The sequence below is a fragment of the Hyla sarda genome, unplaced genomic scaffold, assembly GCF_029499605.1.
Source record: "Hyla sarda isolate aHylSar1 unplaced genomic scaffold, aHylSar1.hap1 scaffold_571, whole genome shotgun sequence".
In the NCBI taxonomy this organism is placed as follows: domain Eukaryota; kingdom Metazoa; phylum Chordata; class Amphibia; order Anura; family Hylidae; genus Hyla; species Hyla sarda.
In genome coordinates this window covers 71618-88808 of record NW_026610583.1, presented here as the reverse complement: position 1 = coordinate 88808, position 17191 = coordinate 71618, and the positions used below count along the sequence as shown (strand labels likewise).

Below are 17191 nucleotides of genomic sequence, written 5' to 3'. Positions count from 1 at the left end.
TCACGGAATACAAAGGTCTGGTACATGGCAAGGAAACACTAAGACTGCTATCTCTAAGGCGCAAGGCAAACAAAGATCCGGCAGGGGTACTAGGGCGGAGCTAAAACTTATAACAATGGTGCAGGTGTGAATACCAATTATGGGCGCACTGGCCCTTTAAATTTCAAAGCTTCGGCGCACACGCGCGCTAGGAGGCGGGGGCACGCGTGTCAGAGCTGAGGGACAGAGGCCGGGGACGGAGGTGAGTGACCCGAGATGCGAATCCCAGCCCCGCTGGGAGCCGACATACGGGGAAAGATGCACTCACGGCCGTTATGTCCAGACGGAGCGCTGTTCATTACAAATACAATAGGATTAGGCAGAATGGTCTGGATATCCATAACATGGCTAATGGAATAGAGGTAGGTATGTACCCTAAACCAGATTATAAGGGATGGGAGCCCTGATAGTGGACATATAGCTAATATATATATATATATATACACATGCATAAATAAAGTCAAAGTGCTGCACAACAATGAGCGATATTAACCCCTTAAGGACTCAGGGTTTTTCCGTTTTTGCACTTTCGTTTTATCCTCCTTACCTTTTAAAAATCGTAACCCTTTCAATTTTCCACCTAAAAATCCATATTATGGCTTTTTTTTTTTTGCGTCGCCAATTCTACTTTGCAGTAACATTAGTCATTTTACCCAAAAATGCACGGCGAAACGGAAAAAAAAATCATTGTGCGACAAAATTGAAAAAAAAAACGCCCTTTTGTAACTTTTGGGGGCTTCCGTTTCTACGCAGTGCATATTTCGGTAAACATTACACCTTATCATTATTCTGTAGGTCCATACGGTTAAAATGATCCCCGACTTATATAGGTTGGATATTGTCGGACTTCTGTAAAAAATCATAACTACATGCAGGAAAATATATACGTTTAAAATGTCATCTTCTGACCCCTATAACTTTTTTATTTTTCCACGTACGGGGCGGTATGAGGGCTCATTTTTTGCGCCGTGATCTGAAGTTTTTATCGGTATGATATTTGTTTTGATCGGACTTTTTGATCACTTTTTATTCATTTTTTAATGGTATAAAAAGTGACCAAAATACGCTTTTTTGGACTTTGGAATTTTTTTGCGTATACGCCATTGACCGTGCGGCTTAATTAATGATATATTTTTATAGTTCGGACATTTACGCACGTGGCGATACCACATATGTTTATTTTTTATTTTTTTTACACTGTTTTATTTTTTTAATGGGAAAAGGGGGGTGATTCAAACTTTTATTAGGGAAGGGGTTAAATGACCTTTATTAACACTTTTTTTACTTTTTTTTTTGCAGTGTTATAGGAGACTATAATACTGATCACACTGATCTCTTATACTGATCATTGTTATCCCATAGGGACCTATAACACTGCACACACTGATCTCTTATACTGATCATTGTTATCCCATAGGGACCTATAACACTGCACACACTGATCTCTTATACTGATCATTGTTTTCCCATAGGGGACTATAACACTGCACACACTGATCTCTTATACTGATCATTGTTATCCCATAGGAGACTATAACACTGCACACACTGATCTCTTATACTGATCATTGTTATCCCATAGGGGACTATAACACTGCACACACTGATCTCTTATACTGATCATTGTTATCCCATAGGAGACTATAACACTGCACACACTGATCTCTTATACTGATCATTATTATCCCATAGGAGACTATAACACTGCACACACTGATCTCTTATACTGATCATTGTTATCCCATAGGGGACTATAACACTGCACACACTGATCTCTTATACTGATCATTGTTATCCCATAGGAGACTATAACACTGCACACACTGATCTCTTACACTGATCATTATTATTCCATAGGAGACTATAACACTGCACACACTGATCTCTTATACTGATCATTATTATCCCATAGGAGACTATAACACTGCACACACTGATCTCTTATACTGATCATTATTATCCCATAGGGACCTATAACACTGCACACACTGATCTCTTATACTGATCATTATTATCCCATAGGAGACTATAACACTGCACACACTGATCTCTTATACTGATCATTATTATCCCATAGGAGACTATAACACTGCACACACGGATCTCTTATACTGATCATTGTTATCCCATAGGAGACTATAACACTTCACACACTGATCTCTTATACTGATCATTGTTATCCCATAGGGACCTATAACACTGCACACACTGATCTCTTATACTGATCATTATCCCATAGGAACCTATAACACTGCACACACTGATCTCTTATACTGATCATTGTTATCCCATAGGGACCTATATCACTGCACACACTGATCTCTTATACTGATCATTATTATCCCATAGGGACCTATAACACTGCACACACTGATCTCTTATACTGATCATTATTATCCCATAGGGACCTATAACACAGCACACACTGATCTCTTATACTGATCATTATTATCCCATAGGAGACTATAACACTGCACACACTGATCTCTTATACTGATCATTATTATCCCATAGGAGACTATAACACTGCACACACTGATCTCTCATACTGATCATTGTTATCCCATAGGAGACTATAACACTGCACACACTGATCTCTTATACTGATCATTATTATCCCATAGGGACCTATAACACTGCACACACTGATCTCTTATACTGATCATTATTATCCCATAGGAGACTATAATACTGCACACACTGATCTCTTATACTGATCATTGTTATCCCATAGGGACCTATAACACTGTACACACTGATCTCTTATACTGCTCATTGTTATCCCATAGGGACCTATAACACTGCACACACTGATCTCTTATACTGATCATTGTTATCCCATAGGAGACTATAACACTGCGCACACTGATCTCTTATACTGATCATTATTATCCCATAGGGACCTATAACACTGCACACACTGATCTCTTATACTGATCATTATTATCCCATAGGGACCTATAACACTGCACACACTGATCTCTTATACTGATCATTATTATCCCATAGGAGACTATAACACTGCACACACTGATCTCTTATACTGATCATTATTATCCCATAGGAGACTATAACACTGCACACACTGATCTCTTATACTGATCATTATTATCCCATAGGGGACTATAACACTGCACACACTGATCTCTTATACTGATCATTATTATCCCATAGGAGACTATAACACTGCACACACTGATCTCTCATACTGATCATTGTTATCCCATAGGAGACTATAACACTGCACACACTGATCTCTTATACTGATCATTATTATCCCATAGGGACCTATAACACTGCACACACTGATCTCTTATACTGATCATTATTATCCCATAGGGACCTATAACACTGCACACACGGATCTCTTATACTGATCATTATTATACCATAGAGACCTATAACATTGCACACACTGATCTCTTATACTGATCATTGTTATCCCATAGGAGACTATAACACTGCACACACTGATCTCTTATACTGATCATTATTATCCCATAGGAGACTATAACACTGCACACACTGATCTCTTATACTGATCATTATTATCCCATAGGGACCTATAACACTGCACACACTGATCTCTTATACTGATCATTATTATCCCATAGGAGACTATAATACTGCACACACTGATCTCTTATACTGCTCATTGTTATCCCATAGGGACCTATAACACTGCACACACTGATCTCTTATACTGATCATTGTTATCCCATAGGAGACTATAACACTGCACACACTGATCTCTTATACTGATCATTATTATTCCATAGGGACCTATAACACTGCACACACTGATCTCTTATACTGATCATTATTATCCCATAGGAGACTATAACACTGCACACACTGATCTCTCATAGTGATCATTGTTATCCCATAGGAGACTATAACACTGCACACACTGATCTCTTATACTGATCATTGTTATCCCATAGGAGACTATAACACTGCACACACTGATCTCTTATACTGATCATTATTATCCCATAGGAGACTATAACACTGCACACACTGATCTCTTATACTGATCATTATTATCCCATAGGAGACTATAACACTGCACACACTGATCTCTTATACTGATCATTATTATCCCATAGGAGACTATAACACTGCCCACACTGATCTCTTATACTGATCATTATTATCCCATAGGAGACTATAACACTGCACACACTGATCTCTTGCACAGATCACTGGCGTGTATTAACACGCCTGTGATCAGTGTTATCGGCGCTTGACTGCTCCTACCTGGATCTCAGGCACGGAGCAGTCATTCGCCGATCGGACACTGAGGAGACAGGTAAGGTCCCTCCTGGTGTTCGGTCAGCTGTTCGGGACGCCGCGATTTCACCGCGGCGGTCCCGAACAGCCCGACTGAGCAGCCGGGTCACTTTCAGTTTCACTTTAGAAGCGGCGGTCAGCTTTGACCGCCGCTTCTAAAGGGTTAATACTGCACATCGCCGCGATCGGCGATGTGTGGTATTAGCCGCGGGTCCCGGCCGTTGATTAGCGCCGGGACCGACGCGATATGATGCGGGATCGAGCCGGCGCAGGACGTAAATATACGTCCTGCATCGTTAAGGGGTTAACCTGGGTGCAAGAATGATAATAGAGAACGCCTATGGCAGGAAGTATAGATTAGATTAGGAATATACAGTGGCAGGAAGTATAGATTAGATTAGGAATATACAGTGGCAGGAAGTATAGATTAGGAATATACAGTGGCAGGAAGTATAGATTAGATTAGGAATATACAGTGGCAGGAAGTATAGATTAGATTAGGAATATACAGTGGCAGGAAGTATAGATTAGATTAGGAATATACAGTGGCAGGAAGTATAGATTAGATTAGGAATATGCAGTGACAGGAAGTATAGATTAGATTAGGAATATACAGTGGTAGGAAGTATAGATTAGGAATATACAGTGGCAGGAAGTATAGATTAGATTAGGAATATACAGTGGCAGGAGGTATAGATTAGATTAGGAATATACAGTGGCAGGAAGTATAGATTAGATTAGGAATATACAGTGGCAGGAAGTATAGATTAGATTAGGAATATACAGTGGCAGGAAGTATAGATTAGATTAGGAATATACAGTGGCAGGAAGTATAGATTAGATTAGGAATATACAGTGGCAGGAAGTATAGATTAGATTAGGAATATACAGTGGCAGGAAGTATAGATTAGATTAGGAATATACAGTGGCAGGAAGTATAGATTAGATTAGGAATATACAGTGGCAGGAAGTATAGATTAGATTAGGAATATACAGTGGCAGGAAGTATAGATTAGATTAGGAATATACAGTGGCAGGAAGTATAGATTAGATTAGGAATATACAGTGGCAGGAAGTATAGATTAGATTAGGAATATACAGTGGTAGGAAGTATAGATTAGATTAGGAATATACAGTGGCAGGAAGAATAGATTAGATTAGGAATATACAGTGGCAGGAAGTATAGATTAGATTAGGAATATACAGTGGCAGGAAGAATAGATTAGGAATATACAGTGGCAGGAAGTATAGATTAGATTAGGAATATACAGTGGCAGGAAGAATAGATTAGGAATATACAGTGGCAGGAAGTATAGATTAGGAATATACAGTGGCAGGAAGTATAGATTAGATTAGGAATATACAGTGGCAGGAAGTATAGATTAGGAATATACAGTGGCAGGAAGTATAGATTAGATTAGGAATATACAGTGGCAGGAAGTATAGATTAGATTAGGAATATACAGTGGCAGGAAGTATAGATTAGATTAGGAATATACAGTGGCAGGAAGTATAGATTAGATTAGGAATATACAGTGGTAGGAAGTATAGATTAGATTAGGAATATACAGTGGTAGGAAGTATAGATTAGATTAGGAATATACAGTGGCAGGAAGTATAGATTAGATTAGGAATATACAGTGGCAGGAAGTATAGATTAGATTAGGAATATACAGTGGTAGGAAGTATAGATTAGATTAGGAATATACAGTGGCAGGAAGTATAGATTAGGAATATACAGTGGCAGGAAGTATAGATTAGGAATATACAGTGGCAGGAAGTATAGATTAGATTAGGAATATACAGTGGCAGGAAGTATAGATTAGATTAGGAATATACAGTGGCAGGAAGTATAGATTAGATTAGGAATATACAGTGGCAGGAAGTATAGATTAGATTAGGAATATACAGTGGCAGGAGGTATAGATTAGATTAGGAATATACAGTGGCAGGAAGTATAGATTAGATTAGGAATATACAGTGGCAGGAAGTATAGATTAGATTAGGAATATACAGTGGCAGGAAGTATAGATTAGATTAGGAATATACAGTGGCAGGAAGTATAGATTAGATTAGGAATATACAGTGGCAGGAAGTATAGATTAGATTAGGAATATACAGTGGTAGGAAGTATAGATTAGATTAGGAATATACAGTGGCAGGAAGTATAGATTAGGAATATACAGTGGCAGGAAGTATAGATTAGGAATATACAGTGGCAGGAAGTATAGATTAGATTAGGAATATACAGTGGCAGGAAGTATAGATTAGATTAGGAATATACAGTGGCAGGAAGTATAGATTAGATTAGGAATATACAGTGGCAGGAAGTATAGATTAGATTAGGAATATACAGTGGCAGGAAGTATAGATTAGATTAGGAATATACAGTGGCAGGAAGTATAGATTAGATTAGGAATATACAGTGGCAGGAAGTATAGATTAGATTAGGAACATACAGTGGTAGGAAGTATAGATTAGATTAGGAATATACAGTGGCAGGAAGTATAGATTAGATTAGGAATATACAGTGGCAGGAAGTATAGATTAGATTAGGAATATACAGTGGTAGGAAGTATAGATTAGATTAGGAATATACAGTGGCAGGAAGTATAGATTAGATTAGGAATATACAGTGGCAGGAAGTATAGATTAGATTAGGAATATACAGTGGCAGGAGGTATAGATTAGATTAGGAATATACAGTGGCAGGAAGTATAGATTAGATTAGGAATATACAGTGGCAGGAGGTATAGATTAGATTAGGAATATACAGTGGCAGGAAGTATAGATTAGATTAGGAATATACAGTGGCAGGAAGTATAGATTAGATTAGGAATATACAGTGGCAGGAAGTATAGATTAGATTAGGAATATACAGTGGCAGGAAGTATAGATTAGATTAGGAATATACAGTGGCAGGAAGTATAGATTAGATTAGGAATATACAGTGGCAGGAAGTATAGATTAGATTAGGAATATACAGTGGCAGGAAGTATAGATTAGATTAGGAATATACAGTGGCAGGAAGTATAGATTAGATTAGGAATATACAGTGGCAGGAAGTATAGATTAGATTAGGAATATACAGTGGCAGGAAGTATAGATTAGATTAGGAATATACAGTGGCAGGAAGTATAGATTAGATTAGGAACATACAGTGGTAGGAAGTATAGATTAGATTAGGAATATACAGTGGCAGGAAGTATAGATTAGATTAGGAATATACAGTGGCAGGAAGTATAGATTAGATTAGGAATATACAGTGGTAGGAAGTATAGATTAGATTAGGAATATACAGTGGCAGGAAGTATAGATTAGGAATATACAGTGGCAGGAAGTATAGATTAGATTAGGAATATACAGTGGCAGGAAGTATAGATTAGATTAGGAATATACAGTGGCAGGAAGTATAGATTAGATTAGGAATATACAGTGGCAGGAAGTATAGATTAGATTAGGAATATACAGTGGCAGGAAGTATAGATTAGGAATATACAGTGGCAGGAAGTATAGATTAGATTAGGAATATACAGTGGCAGGAAGTATAGATTAGATTAGGAATATACAGTGGCAGGAAGTATAGATTAGATTAGGAATATACAGTGGCAGGAAGTATAGATTAGATTAGGAATATACAGTGGCAGGAAGTATAGATTAGATTAGGAATATACAGTGGCAGGAAGTATAGATTAGATTAGGAATATACAGTGGCAGGAAGTATAGATTAGATTAGGAATATACAGTGGCAGGAAGTATAGATTAGATTAGGAATATACAGTGGCAGGAAGTATAGATTAGATTAGGAATATACAGTGGCAGGAAGTATAGATTAGGAATATACAGTGGCAGGAAGTATAGATTAGATTAGGAATATACAGTGGCAGGAAGTATAGATTAGATTAGGAATATACAGTGGTAGGAAGTATAGATTAGGAATATACAGTGGCAGGAAGTATAGATTAGATTAGGAATATACAGTGGCAGGAAGTATAGATTAGATTAGGAATATACAGTGGCAGGAAGTATAGATTAGGAATATACAGTGGCAGGAAGTATAGATTAGATTAGGAATATACAGTGGCAGGAAGTATAGATTAGATTAGGAATATACAGAGGCAGGAAGTATAGATTAGATTAGGAATATACAGTGGCAGGAAGTATAGATTAGATTAGGAATATACAGTGGCAGGACTCAGAGGGACCATCAATAATATGAATTTCGGAGCAGAATGCAGGGTCTGAACCACGTCCTTTACAGTGGACTATGAATATGTTGCTGAACTCTGGATAACCATATATGTGGCCATTAGGGACAGTGCAGTTTCTCTTTTCCCTGATCATTGATATCTAATAAAAGTTGGGTTCTAGCACAGGTCCCTAGCACTTACCTCCCCTAAGTGGTTTTTTATATTATATATGCTGGATGTAGAACTTGATATATCTGGGTCTACGTGGAGCCCGTATTTCTGACCACGTTTTTTGTTGTATAGAGGTAATGTCCCACAGTCTTCACCTCTTATGTCCCATCATTCATTTTCTTCGTTGTTTTTGTTGTGTCCTTTTTCGGCAGTTCTGTGCCAAATCTACCATATTGTGGCATGGTTTATGATAAATTTGGCGCGAGTCCGCCATTATCACATAACATTTAACCTGCTTCTGATGACCTTGCCGAGATCTCTGAGTGTGTTGGTTTTTGTGCCATTGCTTTTGCTTTTTTGTGGTTAATTATGCCCAAATAGTAACCATAGATACATACTCCTCCCACTGGTAGACATGTGACCGGGGGCCATTAAGCACTGGACATTAACCACCATGACACCCAAGAGGCCTTATGCAAATCAGACGATGGAAAAGTACGATGGGAACCTGACTATGGACCCAGCAACACCGAGACGCTGCTGAAAAATTGAAATATTCCTGGAAAACAAGTGTTTGTCTCTTGAGCCCATTGTCAGCGTTAGATGTGAGTGGAAAACGGAGGGCGGAACGTTATGGGCCACAAACCTCTTTCTTACAAATACACACTGGTGGTGATCTACTGCTTTACACCTGCTCGGATGGTGATCTACTGCTTTACACCTGCTCGGATGGTGATCTACTGCTTTACACCTGCTCGGATGGTGATCTACTGCTTTACACCTGCTCGGATGGTGATCTACTGCTTTACACCTGCTCGGATGGTGATCTACTGCTTTACACCTGCTCGGATGGTGATCTACTGATTTACACCTGCTCGTATGGTGATCTACTGATTTACACCTGCTCGTATGGTGATCTACTGATTTACACCTGCTCGTATGGTGATCTACTGATTTACACCTGCTCGGATGGTGATCTACTGATTTACACCTGCTCGGATGGTGATCTACTGATTTACACCTGCTCGGATGGTGATCTACTGCTTTACACCTGCTCGGATGGTGATCTACTGCTTTACACCTGCTCGGATGGTGATCTACTGATTTACACCTGCTCGGATGGTGATCTACTGATTTACACCTGCTCGGATGGTGATCTACTGATTTACACCTGCTCGTATGGTGATCTACTGATTTACACCTGCTCGTATGGTGATCTACTGATTTACATCTGCTCGTATGGTGATCTACTGATTTACACCTGCTCGGATGGTGATCTACTGATTTACACCTGCTCGGGTGGTGATCTACTGCTTTACACCTGCTCGGGTGGTGATCTACTGCTTTACACCTGCTCGTATGGTGATCTACTGCTTTACACCTGCTCGTATGGTGATCTACTGCTTTACACCTGCTCGTATGGTGATCTACTGCTTTACACCTGCTCGGATGGTGATCTACTGATTTACATCTGCTCGGATGGTGATCTACTGATTTACATCTGCTCGGATGGTGATCTACTGCTTTACACCTGCTCGGATGGTGATCTACTGATTTACACCTGCTCGGATGGTGATCTACTGATTTACACCTGCTCGGATGGTGATCTACTGCTTTACACCTGCTCGGATGGTGATCTACTGCTTTACACCTGCTCGGATGGTGATCTACTGCTTTACATCTGCTCGGATGGTGATCTACTGCTTTACATCTGCTCGGATGGTGATCTACTGATTTACACCTGCTCGGATGGTGATCTACTGATTTACACCTGCTCGGGTGGTGATCTACTGCTTTACACCTGCTCGGGTGATGATCCACTGCTTTACACCTGCTCGGATGGTGATCTACTGATTTACACCTGCTCGGATGGTGATCTACTGCTTTACACCTGCTCGTATGGTGATCTACTGATTTACACCTGCTCGTATGGTGATCTACTGATTTACACCTGCTCGGATGGTGATCTACTGCTTTACACCTGCTCGGATGGTGATCTACTGATTTACATCTGCTCGGATGGTGATCTACTGCTTTACACCTGCTCGGATGGTGATCTACTGCTTTACACCTGCTCGGATGGTGATCTACTGCTTTACACCTGCTCGGATGGTGATCTACTGATTTACATCTGCTCGGATGGTGATCTACTGCTTTACATCTGCTCGGATGGTGATCTACTGCTTTACATCTGCTCGGATGGTGATCTACTGATTTACACCTGCTCGGATGGTGATCTACTGATTTACACCTGCTCGGGTGGTGATTTACTGCTTTACACCTGCTCGGGTGATGATCCACTGCTTTACACCTGCTCGGATGGTGATCTACTGCTTTACATCTGCTCGGATGGTGATCTACTGCTTTACATCTGCTCGGATGGTGATCTACTGCTTTACACCTGCTCGGATGGTGATCTACTGCTTTAAACCTGCTCGGATGGTGATCTACTGCTTTACACCTGCTCGGATGGTGATCTACTGCTTTACACCTGCTCGGATGGTGATCTACTGCTTTACACCTGCTCGGATGGTGATCTACTGCTTTACACCTGCTCGGATGGTGATCTACTGCTTTACACCTGCTCGGATGGTGATCTACTGATTTACACCTGCTCGGATGGTGATCTACTGCTTTACACCTGCTCGGATGGTGATCTACTGATTTATACCTACTCTGGTGGTGATCTACTGATTTATACCTACTCTGGTGGTGATCTACTGATTTACACCTCCTTGGGTGATGAGCTACTGATTTACACCTGCTCGGGTGATGATCTACTGCTTTACACCTGCTCGGATGGTGATCTACTGCTTTACACCTGCTCGGATGGTGATCTACTGCTTTACACCTGCTCGGATGGTGATCTACTGCTTTACACCTGCTCGGATGGTGATCTACTGCTTTACACCTGCTCGGATGGTGATCCACTGCTTTACACCTGCTCGGATGGTGATCTACTGATTTACACCTGCTCGGATGGTGATCCACTGCTTTACACCTGCTCGGATGGTGATCCACTGCTTTACACCTGCTCGGATGGTGATCTACTGCTTTACACCTGCTCGGATGGTGATCTACTGCTTTACACCTGCTCGGATGGTGATCTACTGCTTTACACCTGCTCGGATGGTGATCCACTGCTTTACACCTGCTCGGATGGTGATCCACTGCTTTACACCTGCTCGGATGGTGATCTACTGCTTTACACCTGCTCGGATGGTGATCTACTGCTTTACACCTGCTCGGATGGTGATCTACTGCTTTACACCTGCTCGGATGGTGATCTACTGCTTTACACCTGCTCGGATGGTGATCTACTGATTTATACCTACTCTGGTGGTGATCTACTGATTTATACCTGCTCGGGTGATGATCTACTGATTTACACCTCCTTGGGTGATGAGCTACTGATTTACACCTGCTCGGGTGATGATCTACTGCTTTACACCTGCTCGGATGGTGATCTACTGCTTTACACCTGCTCGGATGGTGATCTACTGCTTTACACCTACTCTGGGGGTGATCTACTGATTTACACCTACTCTGGGGGTGATCTACTGATTCACCCATTGTTTACATTTATTAGATCCGTTATTGAGGAATAACAACAGTTTATATGCTGCATAATAACAGTAGTGTGAAAGTAGCTTCAAAAGACGCTGCCAGATACCTCTCTCCTGTAAGATGACGCCGCCAGATACCTCTCTCCTGTAAGATGACGCCGCCAGATACCTCTCTCCTGTAAGATGACGCCGCCAGATACCTCTCTCCTGTAAGATGACGCTGCCAGATACCTCTCTCCTGTAAGATGACGCCGCCAGATACCTCTCTCCTGTAAGATGACGCTGCCAGATACCTCTCTCCTGTAAGATGACGCCGCCAGATACCTCTCTCCTGTAAGATGACGCCGCCAGATACCTCTCTCCTGTAAGATGACGCCGCCAGATACCTCTCTCCTGTAAGATGACGCTGCCAGATACCTCTCTCCTGTAAGATGACGCCGCCAGATACCTCTCTCCTGTAAGATGACGCCGCCAGATACCTCTCTCCTGTAAGATGACGCCGCCAGATACCTCTCTCCTGTAAGATGACGCCGCCAGATACCTCTCTCCTGTAAGATGACGCTGCCAGATACCTCTCTCCTGTAAGATGACGCTGCCAGATACCTCTCTCCTGTAATGGTGAAAACCGCTTTACCTTGAGTCTCAGGACCTACAATTATAATGAGCCGATCTTAGAAGACACTGATAAAACAAACTCCCTACGGCTGTGATCACACATTGTGGCTAATTACCCCCTAATAATACAATTACCCCCTAATAATACAATTACCCCCTAATAATACAATTACCCCCTAATAATACTATAACCCCCTAATAATACTATAACCCCCTAATAATACTATTACCCCCTAATAATACTATTACCCCCTAATAATACAATTACCCCCTAATAATACTATTACCCCCTAATAATACAATTACCCCCTAATAATACAATTACCCCCTAATAATACAATTACCCCCTAATAATACAATTACCCCCTAATAATACAATTACCCCCTAATAATACTATAACCCCCTAATAATACTATTACCCCCCTAATAATACTAGTACCCCCTAATAATACTATTACCCCCTAATAATACCCTTACCTATAATAGTACCCCACAATAATACCATTACCCCTAATAACACTATTACCCCACAATAATACCATTACTCCATAATAATACCCTTACCCATAATAACACTATTATCCCATAATAATACCCTTACCCCTAATAACACTATTACCCCATAATAATACCCTTACCCATAATAGTACCCCACAATAATACCAATACCCCTAATAACACTATTACCCCATAATAATACCCTTACCCATAATAGTACCCCACAATAATACCATTACCCCTAATAACACTATTGCCCCATAATAATACCCTTACCCATAATAATACTATTACCCCATAATAATACCCTTACCCATAATAGTACCCCACAATAATACCATTACCCCTAATAACACTATTACCCCATAATAATACCATTACCCATAATAATACTATTACCCCATAATAATACCCTTACCCATAATAGTACCCCACAATAATACCAATACCCCTAATAATACTATTACCCCATAATAATACACTTACCCATAATAGTACCCCACAATAATACCAATACCGCTAATAACACTATTACCCCATAATAATACCCTTACCCATAATAGTACCCCACAATAATACCATTACCCCTAATAACACTATTACCCCATAATAATACCCTTACCCATAATAATACTATTACCCCATAATAATACCCTTACCCATAATAGTACCCCACAATAATACCAATACCCCTAATAACACTATTACCCCACAATAATACCATTACCCCTAATAACACTATTACCCCATAATAATACCCTTACCCATAATAATACTATTACCCCATAATAATACCCTTACCCATAATAGTACCCCACAATAATACCAATACCCCTAATAACACTATTACCCCATAATAATACCATTACCCATAATAATACTATTACCCCATAATAATACCCTTACCCATAATAGTACCCCACAATAATACCATTACCCCTAATAACACTATTACCCCATAACAATACCATTACCCATAATAATACTATTACCCCATAATAATACCCTTACCCATAATAGTACCCCACAATAATACCATTACCCCTAATAACACTATTACCCCATAATAATACCCTTACCCATAATAGTACCCCACAATAATACCATTACCCCTAATAACACTATTATCCCATAATAATACCATTACCCATAATAACACTATTATCCCATAATAATACCCTTACCCATAATAGTACCCCACAATAATATCATTACCCCTAATAACACTATTACCCCATAATAATACCCTTACCCATAATAATACTATTACCCCATAATAATACCCTTACCCATAATAGTACCCCACAATAATACCAATACCCCTAATAACACTATTACCCCATAATAATACCAATACCCCTAATAACACTATTACCCCATAATAATACCCTTACCCATAATAGTACCCCACAATAATACCATTACCCCTAATAACACCATTACTCCTAATAATACTATTACCCCCCAATAACACCATTATCCCTAATAATACTATTACACAGTACCTTTAGTATGATGAGGAGGATAATTGGTGCTGGGAGCCGCTAGATGGCGCCACAATCCTTCCGCTTCTAAAGTTTTAACGCTGAAATTTTTACAGAAGTGACGTCACGGACTCCCCCGCGAGTCTGCGCTCATGAACCGCCCCACCCGGAGAATAGGGCGGGATAGGGGCGTGGCCTCGGAACCATGGTAATTCTACAGACTGCTCCGAAATGTCACTTCCGCCCCTCAGACTCTGCCCGCCCCCACATCCGGCCCTTGTCTCCGCCCCATATCTGGTCTCCTTTTCATGGTAACTTAAAGAAATTCCGCATCACGTGACAACCATAGATCACGTGACTGGAGTCTCATCTTCGCGTGGTCTGTCCGGTCCTCCACTCTATGGTTTTCGATTAACGTGAATTCGTAGAAAGAACCGAGGACCCGGAAGTTGCATCGAGGGGCGGGGCTATGACCATGTGACTGGCCGTTCATTGTTATTGCTTGTCATGTAGCGGAGCCGAGAGCGGACAACAAGCGGAACTAGCGCGGAGCAAGTGAGTGTACGGCCCCTGAGGAGCCACCCCCCCTCCTCCATAACTGTCTATAGATAACCGAGTGTACGGCCCCTGAGGAGCCACCCCCCTCCTCCATAACTGTCTATAGATAAACTGAGTGTACGGCCCCTGAGGAGCCACCCCCCCCTCCTCCATAACTGTCTATAGATAACTGAGTGTACGGCCCCTGAGGAGCCACCCCCCCTCCTCCATAACTGTCTATAGATAACTGAGTGTACGGCCCCCTGAGGAGCCACCCCCCCCCCTCCATAACTGTCTATAGATAACTGTAGTGTACGGGCCCCTGAGGAGCCACCTCCATAACTGTCTATAGATAACTGAGTGTACGGCCCCTGAGGAGCCACCCCCCCCTCCATAACTGTCTATAGATAACTGAGTGTACGGGCCCCTGAGGAGCCACCCCCCCCTCCTCCATAACTGTCTATAGATAACTGAGTGTATGGGCCCCTGAGGAGCCACCCCCCCCCCCTCCATAACTGTCTATAGATAACTGAGTGTACGGGCCCCTGAGGAGCCACCTCCATAACTGTCTATAGATAACTGAGTGTACGGCCCCTGAGGAGCCACCCCCCCCCCTCCATAACTGTCTATAGATAACTGAGTGTACGGGCCCCTGAGGAGCCACCCCCCCTCCTCCATAACTGTCTATAGATAACTGAGTGTACGGGCCCCTGAGGAGCCACCCCCCCCCCTCCATAACTGTCTATAGATAACTGAGTGTACGGGCCCCTGAGGAGCCACCTCCATAACTGTCTATAGATAACTGAGTGTACGGGCCCCTGAGGAGCCACCCCCCCCCTCCATAACTGTCTATAGATAACTGAGTGTACGGGCCCCTGAGGAGCCACCTCCATAACTGTCTATAGATAACTGAGTGTACGGCCCCTGAGGAGCCACCCCCCCCCCCCTCCATAACTGTCTATAGATAACTGAGTGTACGGGCCCCTGAGGAGCCACCCCCCCTCCTCCATAACTGTCTATAGATAACTTGAGTGTACGGGCCCCTGAGGAGCCACCCCCCCCTCCATAACTGTCTATAGATAACTGAGTGTACGGGCCCCTGAGGATCCACCCCCCCCTCCTCCATAACTGACTATAGATAACTGAGTGTACGGGCCCCTGAGGAGCCACCCCCCCCCCCCTCCATAACTGTCTATAGATAACTGAGTGTACGGGGCCCCTGAGGAGCCACCCCCCCTCCATGACTGTCTATAGATAACTGAGTGTACGGGCCCATGAGGAGACCCCCCCCCCCCCCCTCCATAACTGTCTATAGATAACTGAGTGTACGGGCCCATGAGGAGCCAACCTCCCCTCCATAACTGTCTATAGATAACAGAGTGTACGGGCCCATGAGGACCCACCCCCCCCCCTCCATAACTGTCTATAGATAACCGAGTGTACGGGCCCCTGAGGAGCCACCCCCCCCCCCCCCTCCATAAACTGTCTATTTATAACCGAGTGTATGGGCCCCTGAGGAGCCATTCCTCCTCCATGACTGTCTATAGATAACTGAGTGTACGGGCCCCTGAGGAGCCCCCCCCCCCTCCATAACTGTCTATTGATAACCGAGTGTATGGGCCCCTGTGGAGCCACCCCTCCTCCATAACTGTCTATAGATAACTGAGTGTACGGGCCACTGAAGAGCCACCCCCCCCCTCCATAAATGTCTATAGATAACTGAGTGTACGGGCCCCTGAGGAGCCACCCCCTCCATAACTGTCTATAGATAACTGAGTGTACGGGCCCCTGAGGAGC

At 42.1% G+C, this 17191-nt stretch overlaps 1 protein-coding gene across 1 annotated transcript in view; it reads left to right on the top strand.

Moving 5' to 3' along the window:
• Positions 1 to 15189: 15189 nt before the first annotated feature.
• LOC130340152 (chondroitin sulfate glucuronyltransferase-like) overlaps positions 15190 to 17191 on the top strand; it is a 13286-nt gene continuing 11284 nt past the window's right edge. The window contains exon 1 of the mRNA XM_056554128.1: positions 15190 to 15412. The gene's annotated coding sequence lies outside the window, so the exon portion shown is untranslated. The remainder of the gene's footprint in view (positions 15413 to 17191) is intronic.